This window comes from Euprymna scolopes, chromosome 46, assembly GCF_053919585.1.
Source record: "Euprymna scolopes isolate OS-2025 chromosome 46, ASM5391958v1, whole genome shotgun sequence".
Lineage (NCBI taxonomy): Eukaryota > Metazoa > Mollusca > Cephalopoda > Sepiida > Sepiolidae > Euprymna > Euprymna scolopes.
This window is the reverse complement of record NC_136527.1, coordinates 51577483-51599642: the sequence shown is the minus strand read 5'-3', so window position 1 is coordinate 51599642 and position 22160 is coordinate 51577483. Positions and strand designations below refer to the sequence as shown.

Genomic DNA, 22160 nt, shown 5'->3' with positions numbered 1-22160 from the left:
ACGACGTCTGCCGGGATTTTTTCAACCAAATAACAATACTTGGTTCGCTGATACGTAATCCGTTTTGCGTCAAAAAGGGCCTGGATCTTGATAAACCACGTCTTTATATTGGTGGGATTAAAAGCTGGTATATTTAACGTGTTTCAGCACGTGAAGGTTCCAATTTTCTGTTTTTCGTTTGAAAGTGATTTTAAAGCTTTTAAACTGTCGGTTGACTTGTTTCGAGTATGCAAAGCTTGAAATCGTGATAAAAAAAATGTTGCTTTTGCTAGGGTCTGTGTTTCTGAGGTCTGTTAAACTGCCGAGTGAAGTTCGAGATTGTGGTAGATCATTTTCCGCGGGGTTTTACACGCTCGTGTTCACGTTTGGATCGGCTGAATTGTAGCCATGTGTGTTCATTACACGTTATCTATCACCAACTCCGAATCTTAACCGTGTCAACTGGCACACTCTTCTACCTACCTGGATAAGTTATGTATTTTAATGCTTTTATTCAGTTCAATAAGTTACTCTTCTACCTACCTGGATTAGTTATGTATTTTAATGCTTTTATTCAGTTATATAAGTTATTCTTCTACCTACCTGGATAAGTTATGCATTTTAATGCTTCTATTTGGTTTGATATATTACTCTTCTACCTACCTGGATTAGTTATGTATTTAATGCTTTTATTGGGTTCGATAAGTTACTCTTCTACCTACCTGGATAAGTTATGTATTTTAATGCTTTTATTTAGTTCGATAATTTACTCTTCTACCTACCTGGATAAGTTATGTATTTTAATGCTTTTATTTGGTTCAATAAGTTACTCTTCTACCTACCTGGATAAGTTATGTATTTTAATGCTTTTATTCGGTTCAATAAGTTACTCTTCTACCTACCTGGATATGTTATGTATTTTAATGCGTTTATTTAGTTCGATAATTTACTCTTCTACCTACCTGGATAAGTTATGTATTTTAATGCTTTTATTTGGTTCAACAAGTTACTCTTCTACCTACCTGGATAAGTATTTTAATCATTTTATTCGGTTCAATAAGTTACTCCTCTACTTACCTGGATAAGTTATATATTTTTATGCTTTTATTTGGTTTGATAACTTACTCTTCTTCTTGGATATGTTTTGTGTTTTAATGAATTTTAATGCTTTTATTCAGTACAAAAATCTCCTATGGCCGCTGCGTCACAATTCATGGAACATGTGGAAAAGTATCTTTTCACCAGCGTTAAAATTTGATGCATGAGTAAATGTATCCATTATAAGGCCTCAATAGTTCGAACTGATTTGTTTCCTCATTTATAAAATTTATTAAAGATAGTGCAACCAAAACCCTGTATGGGTACAGAAGTTTAAGTAAAATTAAATCTCTTTACCGCAAACAAAATTAAAAAGAAGAATAGAACAAAACATCCTTCTGATTCAAAATGCACCGCATTTTTCAGCAACAGACAACAAGGTGAACAAGCAAAGGTCCAATCGGTGAAAGTTCTTTCGAGCTCATGATTAGAATGTTAGATGAAAGTCCTTTGTGGAATTTATGAGATTAGAACGTTCAAGACTTGTAAGACAATAATGAGATTATTTTAAGGTTTGGGTTTTAAACTGGTGAAGTTCACCTTATTCAAAAGTCGCATGAGGAAAGGGATTTGTGAGGAAAGTAGTTCGTTGTTATTAATTAGAAAATCTGTGAAATGGTGATATTTCAGTGTCCGATGTGTAATCGATGTTATGAAAATGACGTGTGACGTCGAAACGAGAAACGAAAGGGAGAGAAGACTGCTGAGTGCTGCTCTCTCGCCTTCTGTCAAAAAGAATCTTTGATGCCTTTTTATACGTTTTGGGCTCCAAAACACGAGTGCTACTGCTGATATTTTAGTTTTTGGAAAAGCGTTAAAAAGACGATTTTGTAAATTTTCTCATTGGTTGATGATGTCACATGATATTGTTGCCAACTACGCCAGCCAGAAATATGTTTATTTTACTTTTGTTGTTGTAAGAAAAAGTGCGTAGGCGTATTTCAATTTGTGCCGTTGCAGGAAGAACTTCTTTGTGTGCAAAATGCTCGGGGAAATTGAAATGAATAAACGTTCGCTTATTTGCGCACGAACGTGTGTGTGTGTGTATGTGAGTGTGTGTGTGTGTGAGTGTGTGTGTGAGTAAGTTATTGCACAAACCTTTAATAATAACATTTTAAAGGATTTTTTACCTCATTTTATTTGTTTATTTATTTTGTCAGAAACTCCATTTTATTTTAAAATTTATAAAACAATTGAAATATTATTATATTTTAATTTCTGTATTTTTAAAGATTATAAGAAAATATTCATAAAATTATGTGATTTTATTTGTTGTAAAAAATGTTTATTTAATTAGAATATTTAGTTATCTTTATATGAGGGACGAGATCAACGGAGAGTGTCATCACTGTTATGACGGTGAACATTTAAAACGGCGGATGTAAGGCATATGTTCTACAGAAACCCAAAATGTCAGAAAATTAATTTTATTTTATAACTAACGGGGGAGGCTCACCAGGCTTTGTCCGTTCATAAAATACGCTTAACTATTATATTTTAATTTGTTCAGATTTCGTATATATTATTATAGTGTCGTGATGCCAGAACTAATAAAAGAAATGAATAAACCTTCGCTTATTTGCGCACGAACGTGTGTGTGTGTGTGAGAGAGAGAGAGAGAGAGAGAGAGAGAGAGAGAGAGAGAGTTATTGCACAAACCTTTAATAATAACATTTTAAAGGATTTTTTTACCTCATTTTATTTGTTTGATTTATTTTGTCAGAAACTCCATTTTATTTTAAAATTTATAAAACAATTGAAACATTATTATATTTTAATTTCTATATTTTAAAGATTATAAGAAATATTCATTAAATTATGTAATTTTATTTATTGCAAAAAAAAATGTTTATTTAATTAGAATATTTAGTTATCTTTTTATGAGGGACGAGATCAACGGAAAGTGTCATCACTGTTACGACGGTGAACATTTAAAACGGCAGATGTAAGGCATATGTTCTACAGAAACACAAAATGTCAGAAAATTCATTTTATTTTATAACTAACGGAGGAGGCTCACTAGGTTTTGTCCGTTCATAAAATACGCTGAACTATATTTTAATTTGTTCAGATTTCGTATATATTATTATAGTGTCGTGATGCCAGAAGTAATCGAAGAAAATATATTAGGGTGTCATCAGCTAGAATCGAAACCGCAGGCAAAACTGTAGCATTCAAAGCTGGTGACGTTACCACTGTACAAACATAACACGCATATGAACTGATTAAAAATAAACCAAGATGAATGTTCAAAATGTATTATTTTTTTTAAATTCTGGTCCTATAGAACTCATGGAAGTGGTGCCAATTTGTAAGAACTGACCGTGGAGTCACTAACTTGTAAGGGGGAGCCTCCGTGTTAACCCATTCATAATCGGGATCTATCAATTTTTAAGACTGAGGTTGCAGATTCATAGAAGGTGGCCACCAATACGCAATCTCACAAACATAAAATAAAAATATAGAAATAACTCTGGAAGATAACGACACTTGACAGAAAACTCAAAATCACTGTATTAAGATGAAATAGCATTTATTTACATGTTAGGAATATTAATTCAAATCGTTCCAATAATTTTTCACTTCCTATACTGATAAGTGCATAAGTATGAAACATAATCTAATATATAACAGGGAAAATGTGGTTTTATGCAATAACTTTTGACAAACGTGTCAGAATGCGACAAAATTTGTAGTGTTTTAAAAATCGGTCTTGCGGACGGCAAATATAAAAAAAATTGGCCAAAAACATTGATTCCTTTACTCTCAATTGGCAATTTTCTACAAGGCGGGGTCGCTTTTTTCATCGACATTTTAACACGTTATCGTCTCCTTTTGGTTGCCTACCCTTCTTCCTAGGCTCGAAACTTCCGGTTGCATAATGGATGCATCAGCTAAGACGTTACATTTGTTTTTTACACCTTTTCCTCCGGTGTTTGTTACTTTGCTCAACTTAATCCGGTGACTGCCGATTGATCCCGAATAATAATTGACGGAAAATTCTGAGGATTAAAAGTCAAATTCTGCAAAAGTCCCAAAAATCCAATACAGTTATTTTTTTATGAACACTTATCCCCAACTTTGTTGGTATTCCGAAATTAATAGTAAAATATTTCATAAATCTCTTTTTAATATTTCATCATATTCGTGCAAACTGGACATTTTAAGTTGTAACAATACTAATGCAAAATTCAACAAAGAAAATTGCCAGACTAAGCACATCATTTGCACTTATAAGCTTATGACCTTACAATTTTACAAAAATTCCGAGGTATTCTCTTGAATTAGTAAGGGTTCGTATATTATCTTATCTTGGATCGAGTCTTTCCAATGCTTTGCTCTTAGATTTGATGGCTAGTTGGATAAATGAAAAATTGATAGAACAAAAGCTAAAATAAAAAGAAATTCTATGAAAAACAAAATAAAAATGTGGAGAATTTTCTTTGTATTGGAGGAAAATGGAAGTAATATACGGAAAAAAACTAAAAGACAATCACAAAGGAGACACCAAAGGAGAGTGAATATTTGACACACAGGGTTTTTTACTGATATTGATGCAAATGGTACAGTGTCTGATGTTTTACACAAATTTAAAAGTGTAAGCACTATTAAAGCTGTCCTTGTTGACAATAGAAATGCGAATACTGGCTATTAAGGTGAACTTGTTACACTTTTAGAAAAAAATAGAAATCTTCACAGTATTGGTTGCTACTTACATCAAAATGAACTTCCATTCGAAATCCTATTTAAACATGTAGATGGTCACAAAAATCCCTACTACAACCAATGGTCCACTGGATAAATAATGCGCAAATGATTGCCATAATTTACTACAAATTTATTTTTCAACTGTTGGAAATCCTCTGGAGTTTCATTTTGGAATGGAAGATATAGCTAGCCTTAGTTGTTACCATAAATTTTCTATGAATATACAGTTGGTATTTCTAGAGGTAAGGTTAACTCTAGATTTGTGCTGTGGAAAATTAGTCTACTAATCTAGGAAATATGGTTAACATGGACTCTTGTGGCTTACCCACAGAATCTTTCAACCAAACTATATAGTTTGATAAATTTTATTGTTAATGTTTATACCATTTGCTGGTTTGGCATTAAAAAGTAACAAGTTTCACTATTAACGCATTTATATTTATGAAATGTTTAACAGAATTAGAAAACAACCTATTAAAATTAAAAAAAAAACTAAGGAAGCAAAATGTCTTGTATAATCGCTACATGTAACTTGTACAAAGGAGACATAAAAGGAGAGTGAATATTTGACGGATAGAATTCTTCCTGGTATTGAGGCAAATGGTAATGTTCTACACAAATTTAAAAAGTCAGCACTCCAACGCCTTTGTATTACTTTTGTTAATTATATTTTCACCCCAAACAACGCACATTGCCACTTTGGTGTAGGGGGCTACTATCAGGGGTAACATCTACTGGGGTACTATGTAGGAATTTTGGCAGCAAGGTGTCTGTTCACGTTACACTTGAACTTCTCCACGTCAGTACAGTTGGTGAAGCAGGGACCCGGAACGGAATTCCAAAGTCTAGCGGTTCTGGGGAAGAAACTACTGGAATAGAAAGATCTTTTACATCTAGGGATCTCTAGTGTGTTGGGGTGAGATTTAGCTTCCTGGCGGGTTTTTCGAGGATGTTTACGTCGTGGGGGCACAAGTGCTTGCAGTTCTTCAGAGCAGTCTCCATTAAAATACTTGTAGAACAGGCAGAGGGATGCAACATTTCGTCAATGGGGCAGAGGCTGAAGCTTAGATGCCAGTTCAGGGCCTATCAAGTTTGCGACTCTCTTTTGAACCTTTCTAGGAGCGAGAGACTAGTAGCAGATGCACCAGCCCAAATATGACAGCAATACTCCATACATGAGCGAATGGTAGCCTTATAGAGGTACAGGGTACTTTCGGGTGTTAGTAATTTTCTAGCACGGTAGAGAGAGCCTATCTTCTTTGCAGCAGCCCTGGCAATGCTTTCAATGTAATTGTTCCAACTCATGTTTCCTGTGAACGTTAGGCCAAGGATTTTGAAAAATGTACTCTCAGATAAAGTGTCGTTGGCCATTGCTATTGGTGGTAGAGAAGGTTTCTTTTATTTATTGAATTAAACTAGTTCGTCTTGGCGGCATTGAACGTGACCATCCATTTTTGTCCCCAATCCACTACAGATGGAGGTCATCCTCTAGTGTTTCTGCCATTTCTTTAGATATGTGTTCATTCGTTTTCCTGTCATGCCTGTTATAGTGTGGTGTCATCAGCATATATACCCATCTCAAAGGCAATTTTGTCGGGCGGTCGTTTATGAATATCAGGAACAATAGAGGTCCAAGGATAGACCCTTGGGGCACTCCCGCATTTATATCATATTGTTTAGATTTACGACCGTCGAGGACAACCTGGATTTTTCTCTTATCTAAGAAGGGATTAATTATGTTTAGTATTCTACCAGTGATACCGTATGATCTTATTTTCCTGAGGAGACCATCATACCATACCCTGTCAAAAGTCTTATATATATCTAGAGCTACCGCTCTGCCCTCCCCAGGTTTGTCCAGTGAGTGGTATATACGTTCAGAGATTACAGTGAGGATGTCTGCTGTGGAACGGGCTTGTCTAAATCCATATTATTGGTCAATCAGAAGTTTAGCATCTGTAAAGTGCTGGACTGGAGCATGGTTAATTAAGGTCTCAAATATTTTGGAAAAGAGTGAGAGGAGGCTAATGGGGCGATAATTTAATGGGTCTGTTCTTTCTTCAGAACTCTTGAATACTGGTTCCACAGAAGCAGTTTTCCAAAAGCCCGGAAAGCAAGATTCATTAAGGCATTTGTTGTATAGTTTGGAGAGAACTGGAGCTACTTCAGCTGAGCACTTTTTTAATAGCACAGCTGGGATGAGATCGGGTCCACATGCCTTTGAAGTGTCAAGGTTTTTTATGATAGCATGCACCTGAGCAGGGGTGAGTTTTAGATCGTCTAGAGTGGCGTCTGTCCGCATAGGAAAGTAAGGTAGCGGGTGGTTGAGAGGGTCCAGTGTGGAGTTTGAGGCAAACCGACTGGCAAGCATGGTAACCTTCTCGGTTGCTGAGCAAACAGCCTCGTGATTGTTGGTTAGTGGGGGAATTGTTGATTGCCCATTATTTACTACACTGTTGTAGATTTTCCAGAAGTCACGAGTTCCTAGTTTTTGTACTTCGATGCGTTTTTAGTGGTTTCAGTAAATTCTCTTTTAGCTTTCGCTATTTCTTTCTTAACGTTATTTCTAGCTGCTATATACTTCTGTCTGTTTGAACTAGACTTATGTCGGTTAAGTCTGCGGTATGCATGCTGCCTTTGAGAATTGGCAGTTGCGCAAGTCGAAGTAAACCATTGAGGAGAGTGGGGCTTGCTATAAAATTTCCGCATGGGGACATGTGCTTCTATTGCAGTTTTGAACCATTCATTCAATTGGTCTCATTTGCGCATTGTTCAGCAGGAAGAGAAAATGTTTTATTTTCAATGGTGAAATGTGATTAAACTGAAGTGAAAAAGGACAGCATAAAAATTATATAAGTTAATATTTATTCATGAAAAACTGGTTGAACTACTTGTGCCAATTTGAACATTTTAAAGATTATATCTAATTTCCAATATATTAAGGCAGTACAATTGTATTTAAACTTAAACTTAAATTTTATTTGATATTTTTTCAGAAACGGAAAGCAAACCAAGAGAAGGCTGAAAAAATTACAGGGATCAACTTTAAAGCTTTACACAAATTGGACAAATTTCATTGATTTGTGAGTAAATGGGGTTTGCGAGCCGAAACTTACAGTAGGCAATTCTGACAAATAATTACAAAATCTATTGACTAAGGCACCAGCACATACTAGCAATAAGTTCTGTGGCGACAATAACGAACTTGACATCATTTTCTTCATGAATAGCTTGATATCATTTTATTCATGAATAGCTTGACATCATTTTATTCATGAATAGCTTGACATCATTTTATTCATGAATAGCTTGACATCATTTTATTCATGAATAGCTTGACATCATTTTCTTCATGAATAGCTTGACATCATTTTATTCATGAATAGCTTGGCATCATTTTATTCATGAATAGCTTGACATCATTTTATTCATGAATAGCTTGACATCATTTTATTTATGAATAGCTTGACATCATTTTCTTCATGAATAGCTTGACATCATTTTCTTCATGATTAGCTTGACATCATTTTATTCATGAATAGCTTGACATCATGTTCTTCATGAATAGCTTGACATCATTTTATTCATGAATAGCTTGACATCATTTTCTTCATGAATAGCTTGTCATCATTTTCTTCATGAATAGCTTGGCATCATTTTATTCATGAATAGATTGACATCATTTTATTCATGAATAGCTTGACATCATGTTCTTCATGAATAGCTTGACATCATTGTATTCATGAATAGCTTGACATCATTTTCTTCATGAATAGCTTGTCATCATTTTCTTCATGAATAGCTTGGCATCATTTTCTTCATGAATAGCTTGACATCATTTTATTCATGAATAGCTTGACATCATTTTCTTCATGAATAGCTTGACATCATTTTATTCATGAATAGCTTGGCATCATTTTATTCATGAATAGCTTGACATCATTTTATTCATGAATAGCTTGACATCATTTTCTTCATGAATAGCTTGAAATCATTTTATTCATGAATAGCTTGACATCATTTTCTTCATGAATAGCTTGGCATAACTTTCTTCATGAATAACAAGAATACAAACACACACATATAACAAGAATACAAACGCACACACACATGTAACAAGAATACTAACACACACATATAACAATAATACCAACACATACATATAACAAGATACCAACACAAACATATAACAAGAATACCAACACACACATATAACAAGAATACCAACACACACATATAACAAGAATACCAACACACACATATCATAAGAATAGAAAAATATGGTGTTTAACTTTTTCAAAATTTTATCATTTGTGAATAGAACAAACAGATGGGAGACATTCACAAAATCTCAAAACAGTACAATTGTATGTGTTCATATGTTTGTCTAAAGCTGATTTCATATAAACAGAGGAGTTACATTACAAAAAATATTTTCAGTTTTTCTTATTTTACTTTGCAGGAAAAATCAAAATTATTTGGCTTGTATGTGTGCGTGCTTCAAAGGGTCGGTTGTGTAGCAAGAATATAGAAAAAAATGGTTGCATCCAATTGATTTTATGAGTGGCAGAATGTCGCCATTTCTTTGCAAAAGAAACAGGTGAATTTTAAAAAGACGCATACAGAATAGAGGACGAGTTAAAGAAAATGTGCTGCGTATGTAGGCATGTGCAAGTAAACTTGAAATGTGTTGAGTTTTTGAGTTGGACGTTTTGACAACAGAATGTCGAGTTGTGGGGTTAATAGGTTTGACAACAGAATGTCGAGTTGTGGGGTTAATAGGTTTGACAACAGAATGTCGAGTTGCAAAGTTAATAGGTTTGACAAAAGGGTTTCTTGTGGATTTGGACGTTTTGAAAACAAAGTGTAAAGTTGAATTAGAAGTTTTAAAAATGTCGAATTAACCTGATAAGTCGAAGTACTCAGAAATCAAAGGACTCCCTACCTGTGGCTCACACTCGCACTCTATATGAGATACATAGATATTTGTATGTTCTATTAAAGTTCTTTTGTATTCAGTATTTTTGCATGACACAATAAATGTTCTATGCAAATGTCTCTTGCACTTGGTTCACAGGTATATTTGCCAGGTATTTTAAACAATTCTTTTGTCTGATTTAAGTTCCTCAAGTTAAGTTTTAGAGTTAGAAGTTTTGACAACAGGGTGTCGAGTTTGGATTTAGCAGTTTGGCAACAGAGTGAACGTTACACAGCAAATGTTACGTCTATGCAAGCAATCACATACTTCACAGGAATGAGATTAGTTTTTTATTCAATTATTTATTTATTCAATGATGGCGCATCCATACTTCATCTCATACAGCAGGAAGAGAAAATGTTTCGTCTATGCAAGCTATCACATACTTCACAGGAATGAGGTTTGTTTTTTACTCAATTATTTTATTTAAAGGATGATGGCGCATCCATACATTTCAACCGACAAATAATTAAAAATGTTTGTCTCTTTATGGGGAATTGCTTGAATCTCTCTTGATCTTGGTTCACCAGGTATATTTGCAAGGTAGTGTTTAAAATAGCTTTGTCTTATTTAAGTTCCTGTTATAATTATAGAATACAGATTTTCTAAAGATTACAGTTTCTTTTCAATGTGATACATAAAACTCTGGTATTTCGTTATATGTCCAACTGTTGTTCCCAGGACTTTCTGCAGCATTTAATATTCAATATTTTACAGATGATGTGGATATATTTACACAATCCATTGTATTTCATTGTATAGTAGCCATCCTCTAGCAAATGTCAAATGGCTCAAACTAACTTCTCTTTTGCACAAACTACACTTGTTATGCTTCATCTTATTAGAAACATTGGGAATAAATCTTTGATCGTGAGCAGTCATTATAATTCTGTCCTGATAATAGTGGCGCTATCCTCTTTTAAGCCAGTCTATAAAACCTTCCTTATTTAAAAATTCTTGGGGGAATAAATCCAGAAAATATTTATCATGTTATTGTTTGGCTCATGTGTCTTTTTCTCTCTCATGAAAGTTCTCGAGTATTTTTAAAGATTTGTTTTGGTGATTTCTATAGTAGACTTGTTTTGTGATTCTGACATATTTGTAAGACGGTCTTGCGCAAAATAGTTGGCTGACAATGTGATAGAGGTTGTACTACCGGCTCTTGCTTCATGATGCTTGTATACAATTTTGAGGTATGGATTTTGAAAGATCATCTGATATTGTTTCCCATATGTGTTAGCATATGACACAATAAATCTGACTTCTGTCCAAAGGAACCACGTATTTCATAAGAATGTGGTTTGTCTCTTTGGTTTTGATTTTCTTATCAGTTTGTTTTTACTGGGGATGGAGCATTCTATGGCATGCCAAACATTTTCCCATTAGTTTAGTTACTCCAACCAGAAAATCTTTTTAAGATTCTACCCGTCCCTTTTAGTGCTATTATTTGTATTTTTTGCACTTGATTAACCAGATATATTTGCCAGATAGTTTTTGAAATTTTTTCGGTTGCTTCTATAATAACTAGTATGATTGATAAATTCTAAAGATTCCAGTTTCTTTTCATGTTGTACACACGTCCTCGGTATTTTGTTATTTTCCATCTATGGTCTGTTAAGGCCAGCTTAATTAAGGATACTTTCTTCCAGTAGGGTTGCTACTTTCTCCCTCTTGTCCTATATAACTATGTCAGTCTCTTTTTTTTTCATTTTTCTTAAACTTTTTCTTCTAGGGGATGGGACATCCAACCAGATGTCTGACATTTACCCCTATTTTAGTGAGTCCAACCAATAAGATCTTTTCAGGATTCTAGCCGTCCCTTTCAGTGCAATTGTTTGTATTTCACTTGCACTTGGTTCACCGGGTATGCTTGCTATGTACTTTTTAAAGTTCTTTTTCATAAGCTCAGTTGCTCCTATGATGACTGGTATAATTGAAACGTCTTTTAATTTCCAATTTCGTTTCATATCATACATAAGTCCTTGATACTTTGTTATCTTTTCCCTCGCAACTCTGTTAAGCCCTGTATCATTGGGTACACTGACCTCTATTACGGTCGCTTTTTTGTTGTGCTGTTGTGCTGTATCCTCACCTGTTGTGCTGTATGTCAGTCTTCCGTATGTGTTTTGATATGACGTGACAAATTTGACTTCTGTGCAAAAGAAGAACCACATACTTCACAGGAATGTGGTTTCTCTCCTGTATGTGTTTTCATATGAACCAACAAATTTGACTTCTGTGCAAAAGAAGAACCACATATTTCACAAGAATGTGGTTTCTCTCCCGTATGTGTTCTCATATGAACCAATAAACTTGACTTCCATGCAAAAGAAGAATCACATACTTCACAAGAATATGGTTTCTCTCCCGTATGTGTTTTCATATGACTCAACAAAGTTGACTTCTCTGCAAATGAAGACCCACATACTTCACAAGAATGCGGTTTTTCTCCCGTATGTGTTCTCATATGAACCAATAAACTTGACTTCCATGCAAAAGAAGAACCACATACTTCACAAGAATGTGGTTTCTCTCCCGTATGTGTTTTCATATGACTCAACAAAGTTGACTTCAGTGCAAATGAAGACCCACATACTTCGCAAGAATGTGGTTTCTCTCCCGTATGTGTTTTCATATGACTAAACAAATGTGACTTCCGTGCAAATGAATAATCACATACTTCACAAGAATGCGGTTTGTCTCCCATGTTTGCTCGCATCTAATTCCACAAAAATTATATGCAATGGGTAATATGGTGAGACATGCTAACAAATTTCGACTTTAGAAATTTTATCTGAAAAAATTATATTATTATAAACTTATTTAAGTCACCAATGATGTAAGGTCCTTCTTCATTATTGTATTTCTTTTCATTGTTGCAAACTCTGAAAATATAAAATACATTTTTAAAAAATATCATTTAGTTAAGTTGAATTTATTATTTTAATTTTTATTAATATAAATTTATTATTAATTAAATTCAAAATAAAATGGCTATAGTTTTGATAAATACTGGTTTGTTAACAAAATTATTTTTTTCTACCTTAAAATATTTAACTAAAACGTTTTACATACATTCATTGTAGAGATGAGGATTGATTATTCATATTATTTTGATTCTTCAGAATACTGTTCTCATCTTGGGTGTTATTTTGCAACGTTTTTATGTTACGTCTGATCTTACAAAATTCTAATGTTCGTTTAACCAGCATATCGACCGTCTTTAGGTAATTTAATGCTATCTAAGAATTTTGATTTTTTTAAAGACTTTCAGAGTCGATTTTCTCTGGGTATATGTAGATAATGTTTCGGAATAGTTTATTTGATCACATTTATGTTTTATTGTAAAGGTTTGCTATTTTTAGGAAATTTAGAATAGTTTTAGGGTTTTCTTTTTCAAAGAGTTCTTTTAAGTTTGTGGCCTGGTAGCAGTGTTGATATGAGATCATAGCAGTTAGGTAAAAAGTGTTTCACTGTATAAGGTTTGTGACATAGTATACTTAGCATGGTTTACTGGGATTTAATAATTTTTGAAGTATTTTTTTAAGTATAGGTATAATTTGGAATAGTTTGTTGTTTTGGCAATTGTTCCAGTCATCGCTTAAAACACAAGAGCATGTACTAAGCAACGGGTTCCATTCAAAAGTCCTACATAATTTGAAATTCTATTTTCAATCTCACAAGGGATTGAAATTTCAACATTCAGGAGTAACTTACAATTGAATTTATTTAGTATATAAGAGTAGCATGCCGTGTGTTGTTGACTGATTAAAAGTTATACCTAATTTGAAATTCTATTTTCAATCTCACAGAGGATTGAAACTTCAATGTTAAGGAGTATGTAACTTACAATTGAATTTTACTACTATTTATCACCATTTATTGCTCCATATTATATACATGTGCTGTTTTTCTAAAGCCAGCTTGGTCTTCACTGTTCTTCATCTATAATTTTTACTTCATCCCATAAATGTAGATGGTTTCCTTTTTCCATCCATATATATTCCGCCATAACTGATTTTTATATCCTTCAACATATTACAGCTTTTCAATGTTTTTTTTAAAACTTTTACTGTTATTGAATGACGTGGCTTATATTTGTATAATTTTCCACATTTACATGGAATCTCTTTGTTGTGATTTTTTCATAAGCGGCTTAACATGCACAGCATGTTCTGGAGAGTCGAACCACTCTTGAATACTATCCTGACGTTTTATAGATTAGAGATTCTTTTAATGTTTTCTAATAATTCCTTCATGTATGGTGTACAAGCCGTTATCCACATAACATGACAACATTCATGAGCGATTTTGTTATATGTATTGTTATTAGTACATATTGCTTTTGTTTCGTGTTGTAGGAAACAGATTGTAACTTTCTTTACATAATATACATTGTGAGAATTGAAGTTTTGATATTGGTTACATATTTAAAGATATTATATATTTTTATTGTTGTGTTATGAGAGTCTTTTAATCATGTTAATCTTATGTGGCATTACATGACTTTGAAAGTAAAAGTGACCAGAGTTTAATTCCTTCGTGTTGCATATTGAATATATGCACACGCATGACAGCTGGTAGCAAATGCATTGAACAATGGGATCAGGTTATCAGAATTGGTATTGGCACTGGTTAAAAATCAACTTTTTGACATGTGCAGCTGTCAAAGGTAAGCAAACCTGCAAAATACAGGTCACATATATAGCCCAAAGAAAAAGGCAAAAGACAGTAGATGTCTGCACTCAGTTGTAAATCAAAATATCACAAGCGTGGCTCAATCTACCCCCCTCCTGGTCGACACTCTTTATCTTAAGTATGATATTATTATACAAAATGAAATGTACAATTGTTTTCTTGCTGACGAAAAATCTACTGCACAATTACTTCATTTGGTGCTGTGTTTTTTACTAATTATTCGAACAAAGAATAAAGAAGCCTAGACAGAACTGTGGACACGTGATAAAGAAGTTCATGTTAAGTTGCGGAAAACGAAAAAAGAAAACAATTAAGTAAGATGCAATTCTTTTTACCCTCGTATTTCTGCCCCCAAAACAGATTATATATATATGTATGTATATTATATTTTAAAAAGTAATATATATATATATATATATATATATATATATATATATATATATATATATATATATATGAGTTGTATTGTAATCTTGTTCTTTGGTCAGTAGCATGCTATTGTTATAATGGAGCAGCTATTTTTACATTTTTTGCAGGGACTGAAATCAGAATTGAAAAAGGCAGTAGGGTCAGTAATAAGACGAATAATAAAAAAACGTAGAAGGAAATGTGGCTACAAAAGGTTGATGATGAGCAGTATTTTAGGGTGACCATACCAGTCGAGGAGGAAAAGTGTCAGTGATGCTGGCATCAGATAATATATTATTACCTCGCAGAGTATGCTATGGTGATCAGCAACACGAGATCACTCAACAAGAGATACATCAATCTTTTACTTTTCCCGTCAAGCAGTGTTATACAGAGCTTTTGCAAGAAGCCTATCCAAGGAAACGGGGTTGCACTGTTTATGCGATGTCCGTCGAATGAAACAAAGGAAAAACCAATGCACATAGTCGGTAACATTGTTTTATCATTTGGATTATTGAGACTATTGTTCTCATCTTAATTGTTATTTTTACAATGTTTGCGCAATAAATAACACTCAAGATGAGAACAGTAGTCTTAATAATCTAAATAATACAAAGAAGCATTCCTCATTTAAAAAATCTAGAACTGTAATATTGTAATTTGTTTAAGAATCATAATGTTTTTTAATTCAGTCAAAGCTATTTAGTAAGGTTTGTTGTTTTGGTCAATGTCTGGAACCTTTCCAAACCTCCCCAAACCCCTTTAGAATGACGACTTTTGTAACTTTCAGTAGTAAGATCGATAAGAGAAAAATATTGTCGCTGCTATAATAATAATAATAATAATAATAATAGGAAAACATAGAAGGAAATGTGGCTCCAGGAAAGTGGATGATGTAGAGCAGTATTTCAGGGTGACCATACCAGTTGAAAAAGAAAAATATCAGTGATGCTGACATAAGATAATCTTTTACTTTTCCCGTCAAGCAGTGTTATTTTTCATCCCCCCCCCAAAAAAGTTTTTACAATGACGACTTTTATAAGTTTTTGAGGGTGCTGTAAACGAATATATACTTCAAAAAATGGTGCAGAGAAATAGTTTTCATATAAAAAATACTTTTGCAGAAAATGAGGGATCACATTGAAATATAAATTAAACGTAAATTGAACACCCACTTTATTGCCACATAGAGAGGGGTCATTTTTTGCCTTTTTTGGGGGGGAATGCAAAAGTATTTTTTGTTTCTTTTCTGATTTCTTCTTTCAATAAATTTCTATGTGATATACAAATATCTGTACATGATGTTGCCAAGCTAATCTAAAACCTTGATTTCAGTAAAGCAACCGACCCTGACGGTATTCCAATTATAGTACTCAAAAAACTTCAACCAGAACTAGCGCCCATACTTACAAGACTGTTTAAACGTTGTCTTAAGGGGAATTGCTTCCCATCACCCTGGAAAACCTCATCAGTATGCCCAATATTTAAGAATTCAGGTGATCCTTCTCAGTACAGGCCAATAAGTCACCTGTGCATCATGAGTAAGTTGCTGGAATCTGTGTTAAATAGAGACGTAATTAACCATCTCAGCAAAAATAACCTTCTTAGTGACACGCAATATGGTTTCCATTCTGCTAGATCTACAGCAGATGTGCTTACAGTTATATCTCATAAGATTAGCGAATCTCTCGACAGAGGCTTCCTTTCTAGGGCAATTGCTCTAAACATATCAAAGGCCTTTGATAAGATATGGAATAAAGGTTCACAGGATCTCCAGCTACGGTATAGCTGGAAATGTCTTCTCAATTATTAAGTCATTTCTCTCTGACAGGTTCATAATAGTAGTTGATGGGCCGAAATCAGAAGCTCACAGTATTAATGCTGGAGTCCATCAGAGATTCATCCTGGGCCCAACTCTCTTCCTGATCTACATTAATGATCTTCCAAATCACATCCTTACATCATTCATAGACATTTATGCTGATGACACTACTATCTATGGTAGCACATAAAAAACCGTAAATGACTAAGCTTTCTCCGATTCTCTCCTCTGATCTTGAGCACCTGGTACAATGCGGAAAGAGGTGGCTGGTTACTTTTAATGCATCTAAAACCAAGCTTTTATCTTTACATCATCAACGCTCTGACCCATATCTGGCATCAATTGAAATGAATGGCTCTCGTCTTATGGAGGCCTCATGTTCTTCTGGGCTTGACCTGAAATGAAACACATACATCAAATCTGTTGCAAAGGCTGCTGGAAAAACGCTGGGATCCTTCTATCGATCCGGTAGATATCTACCTGCTGATGCAATTCTCCAGCTATATAAGAGTCAGCTACGTCCAAAGAGGGAGTACTTGTGCCACATCTGGGAAGAAGCTGCTAGACAGAACTTATCCTGCTTTGATAGAGTTCAAAATAGACTTTGTAGCATCGTAGTAGATGTCCTTTTCTTTTCCCTGCAACCTCTTTCTCATAGAACAGATGTTGCAAGTTTGTCTCTGCCTTATCGTTATTTTCATGGCAACTGCTCGACTGAGCTTCAATCTATGGTTCCAATCACCAAACTTTTACAAGAAACACTCGTCTAGCTGAAAACACTATCAATAATCCCCCACTCTTTATCTGTTCCTAAACCTAAATTCCATGAACGAAGCTTCTTTCTTAGAACTACACGCCTGTTGAACTGTCTTCTGTTTGCCTGCTTTTTTAGCTACTACAATATGGTTGTCTTCAAGTCCAATGTAAACAAGTTTTTGATGAGCCGTTCCAATTAAGTTAACAAACTTACCGAATTTCCATTACTAACATTACTATACTGTCAAATTGACTACTGCACACTCTTTAACCTTTATGCTCGAGTGGTCTTTGGGCCTTAATGCCTACATAAAATTTACAGATATCTGTCATTCCTTATGTCATCAGTGGTGACCATTTTTTATGTGCAAGTGCGCATATATGCCACAAACAATTAGTTTTCCAAATATTATGCAATGTAATCCCTTATGTGATCGGTGGTGATCAATTCTGTATGTGCAAGTGCATACTTAATTGGCCTCCACTGATGACAAATAATTACATACTTTAATATCCAGATACCTACTTGTTTGCAGCAAATTTAAATGTGATATTCGTTTTCAGCATACCCAAAAACCTATCGAAGTTGTAATGTTAAAGATGATTGTTAAAGTGGAAATAAATAACAATTTACCAAAATGGCTTTCAGACAGTCAAAGAAAACAAATAAAATAATTATCACCTTGTGCCAGAAAGTGGGTGCTTATTTTACATTAAATTTATATTGAAAACTGATCCCCACTTTTTGAAAAAGTAATTTCTTTGTATCAGGAAAAATACCCTGCGTCACTTTTGAAGTATACATTCGTTTTTAGCACACCTGAAAAACTATAAAATAATCTGCTGAAAAAAAAATGAAAAAACAAAAGACATTTTTTTTTTACTTTAAACTTGTGAAGCAGTTAATATCATTTAAAATTTATAAAATTATTTTGTCTTTGGTAAACAATGAAGAAGTTGTTTTTTACGTTTAAATTTATTGAAAACATGAAACGGTCGACAGTGAAAAATTTTCAACAATAAATCAACATTTTCATTAGGATTATTGGCTTAGTAAATGTAGTTATCTCCCTTACATTTTAACGTATTCTGCAAATGCACAAAAATCAATACTAAATTCATGTAGTAATACTTACGTTTTTGTTTTATAATCTGCTTTTGATTTGCTTTATCTGCTTTTATAAAGGAAGTCCCACAGGAGCAAAAAAATGTAAGAAAATCCATTTTATTTTAGGCCTAGCGGGGGGCAGGGCGCTTGTCTTTCACCAGTCACTAACTTCTATGTGTGTGACTCTGTGTTCACCCATTCATAATCGGGATCTATCAATTTTTAGGGTTAAGGTTAGGGTTAGGGAATTTCTTGAAGTCAGCGAAATCACTATATTAGGATAAAATGACATTTATTTACGTGTTAGGAATATTAATTCAAATCGTTCCAACATAAATGTTTTCTTGTAACGAGTGTTCATTATGCAGGCTTAGTTAAATGAGGATCTCATGAGAATAGCATGGAGTTAAGATTACTGATTTTTATGAACAGAGTGTCACACGTAGCTTGAAATGAATGTGAATATTTTCTGAGAGAAAAACGGTCATTAAACCATTTAAGCAAAAGTTTGTGATAATTTTTATCATTAAAATCACATTAAATATTTTTAAATATTTGTTGTGAAAATATTGAATGACTACTGCTTATCGTAATGTTCCTGAAATATTAAAAGTATTTTTAATTATTAACATCTACAATGTTTTATTTTTATATTTAAAAAAAGCAAACAGAAATTCATTCGTTATTTTTAATTAAAAAAACAACAACAATAATTTTAGTCATCATATCGGTGTCAATGGACACATGTATCCATAAAAATAAAATTGAGTTTTTAAAGAAAAGGAAATAATAAAATCCATTCAATAATTGATATTTTAAAGTTTATTATCCATTTTTATATTAAGTTAAAGCAAATGACAAAAAAAAAATAAATAAATAAACCACGATAAAATATTTAGTTTAAAATTCAAATAACGATTTACTAAACGACATTTTATTTACTGGATATTTTTCCGGCATTCACCAGAAGTTATTATCTCCCCTAGTAAGTTCGATTTGTTTCTATTTTTATCCTTTTAATTAACGTATATTGAAAAAAAAAACTGAAAGAAAAAAAAAACACAAAGAGAAAAGATAAGAAGCGAAAAGTTATAAAAGGCTGAATATGGGTAGTCGTATGCGTAAGGAAATAACACAACTAAATGTGGGTAAAGAGGAGGATTTGCCGTATAGTTGTACAAATAGCCTCCAACATGTGGATGTATATATAGTAAACAGAAGTTTGTTTATATTTTCGCGATTATTGAAAATGTAATTCTTTGATTAAAATGTAATTAAAAATTAACCATGTTGTTATAAATAATAAAAAGAGAGAAATAATGCAAGATGAAGTTTTAAAATTATTAAATGTGTTTTATTTTATAATTTAAAAATAAAAACAAAATGTTAGTTTTGTTCTCGAAAAGAAATAATGAAAGATGAAGTTAAATACTGAATTCTTGTGGCGACGCATCCAAGAATATAAAATGTAAAATCGAACCAAAATCTTATTTGTATTGATCAATGTTTTAAATTTTAAATTATAAAATAAAAATTTTAAATTATAAAATGAAAAATGTAAAGTTATTAAATAAAACACATTTAACCATTTTAAAACTTCATTTTTCATTTCTTTTTTGTGTTAACCAATGTATTATTTGTATTGCTTAATGTTTTAAATTTTTAATTATATTGTATAATTGGTATTGTATAATAAAAATTTTAAATTATGAAATAAAACACGTTTAATCCTTTTATTTGTTGAACAATATGGTTAAAATTATACGTAAACAAATTTATTGATATAAACCGATGACGCCCCAAAGTGTCCCTTTTTATTAATAACGGGGTTGGAGACTCTTTGTACAACTAAACAGCAAATCTGCCGGTAAAGGAAATAAACAAAGTTCATAGTTAAGATGAAATAATATTAAAAACAAAACAAAAAACCGTTAAAATTATTTAAAAGTGTCTTTAAGAAGGAGATATATAATGTTTCTTACCGGAGATGGCTTAAAACGGCGAAGGACAACAGAAGATAAAAGACAGAAGCATGTGGGTTACAAAGGCTGCTGACTACAATTAGGGAACAAAACACCGGTCAACCGGTCAACCTGCCGGTGTCGAGTCTAAAAGAAAAATGTCCGGACAAGGGAGATAACTGTTGAAAGGGCATAATGCATGGAAAATAGACAACTATTTTAAAAAGAAAACAGCATTTATAATTGTTGTAATTTGTTTGTATTTAAAAAAATATGTTTTATTAATTGAAAAGACGGTTTAAAAGTTAATCTTGGAATTTAACTCTGCTGTTTTGTTAAGTAAACTAATTTTAATTTATTCGATTTCGAAATTATTTTTTTCACTTAAAAATTTCGTGTATTTATATATATATATATGTGTGTGTGTGTGTGTGTGTGTGTGTGTGTGTGTGTGTGTGTGTGTGTATAAATATGTGTTATCTTCTATATATTGTGGGCGACACATAGATTCGAAAAAGTTGTCAAAAAACAAATATACAACAAATAAATGTTATCAAAGGCAAGATAAGTTACTTTTCTACCTAACTGGATATATTTTTTGTGTTTTTATTCAATGTAACATATTTATTCAGCTCAAAAAACATACAGTGTTTACCGATGTATTCGAAAATTCAAGATGACGTCTCACACCCTCTTTAACACCGTAAATTTGGAAAAAGGTGTTATAAATAAAAAAAAAAACTATAGAAAATACTATTAAAAACCCGCCGAATATATGTCAATCTATGTCACGGTAACATATATTGAGCGAGTTTTTAACAGTATTTATCCGGTTTTTATTTATAACATCTTTTCCCACACTTACCGTGTTAAAGAGAGAGTAATATGCCATCTTGAATTTTCGAATACATCGGTAAACACTGTATGTTGTTCGAGCTGAATAAATATGTTACATTGAATAAAACACAAAAAATATATCCAGTTTGGTAGAAAAGTAACTTATCTTGCCTTTGATAACATTTATTTGTTATATATTTGTTTTTTGACAACTTTTTCGAATCTATGTGTACAGTAATACAAACCTGAAAATGCGTATGGTTGCAAAAACAAGAATACGATAACTGATTAAGTTGAACATATATTTATTTACCACAAATCAGATGAGGTATTGTTTGGATCCTTTATCGGCATCTATAATGGTCACAATAAAGTCTTGTTAAGTTGTTAGGGTCGTCTAGAGGGGAGAGCAGGGTTTAGAGACGGCTCGTCTGTTAAGACGTGGTTGTTCCGTGACATGGGGTATAGGTGTGGCTTGTCTGATCGTAACGTTGTGGAGATGACGCGTGACGGCAACTATCGAATAAACACCAAAGCACATAAATAAATACCGTTCACTTGTGAATAGAAAATCCTGTAGTGGCTGCGATTTTCTGGTCGGCCAGGTGTTACCTTTTTTTTCTTCCCGGAAGTACCGCCCGGACTACCCCGCAGATGTTCGAAATCCCCTTTTCTCCGCACTCAAGATGACAAAACTTCTGTTTCTCGCATCAGGGCAAGATCTCATCTTGTAACAGCCGCCTTAGATCTGACCATGATTCGAAACTGTTGCCATGTGGTCGTCGCCCGCCTGCATGTGCATGTTTT

General features: G+C 33.2%; 1 long non-coding RNA gene across 1 annotated transcript; it reads right to left on the bottom strand.

The window, feature by feature from the left end:
- Positions 1-11173: 11173 nt before the first annotated feature.
- On the bottom strand, positions 11174-20621 carry LOC145270873 (uncharacterized). The gene is made up of 2 exons (XR_013865610.1): positions 20538-20621; positions 11174-12648 (listed from the first exon to the last, which is right to left on the bottom strand). It is a non-coding gene; the product is annotated as an uncharacterized LOC145270873 (long non-coding RNA).
- Positions 20622-22160: the final 1539 nt, after the last annotated feature.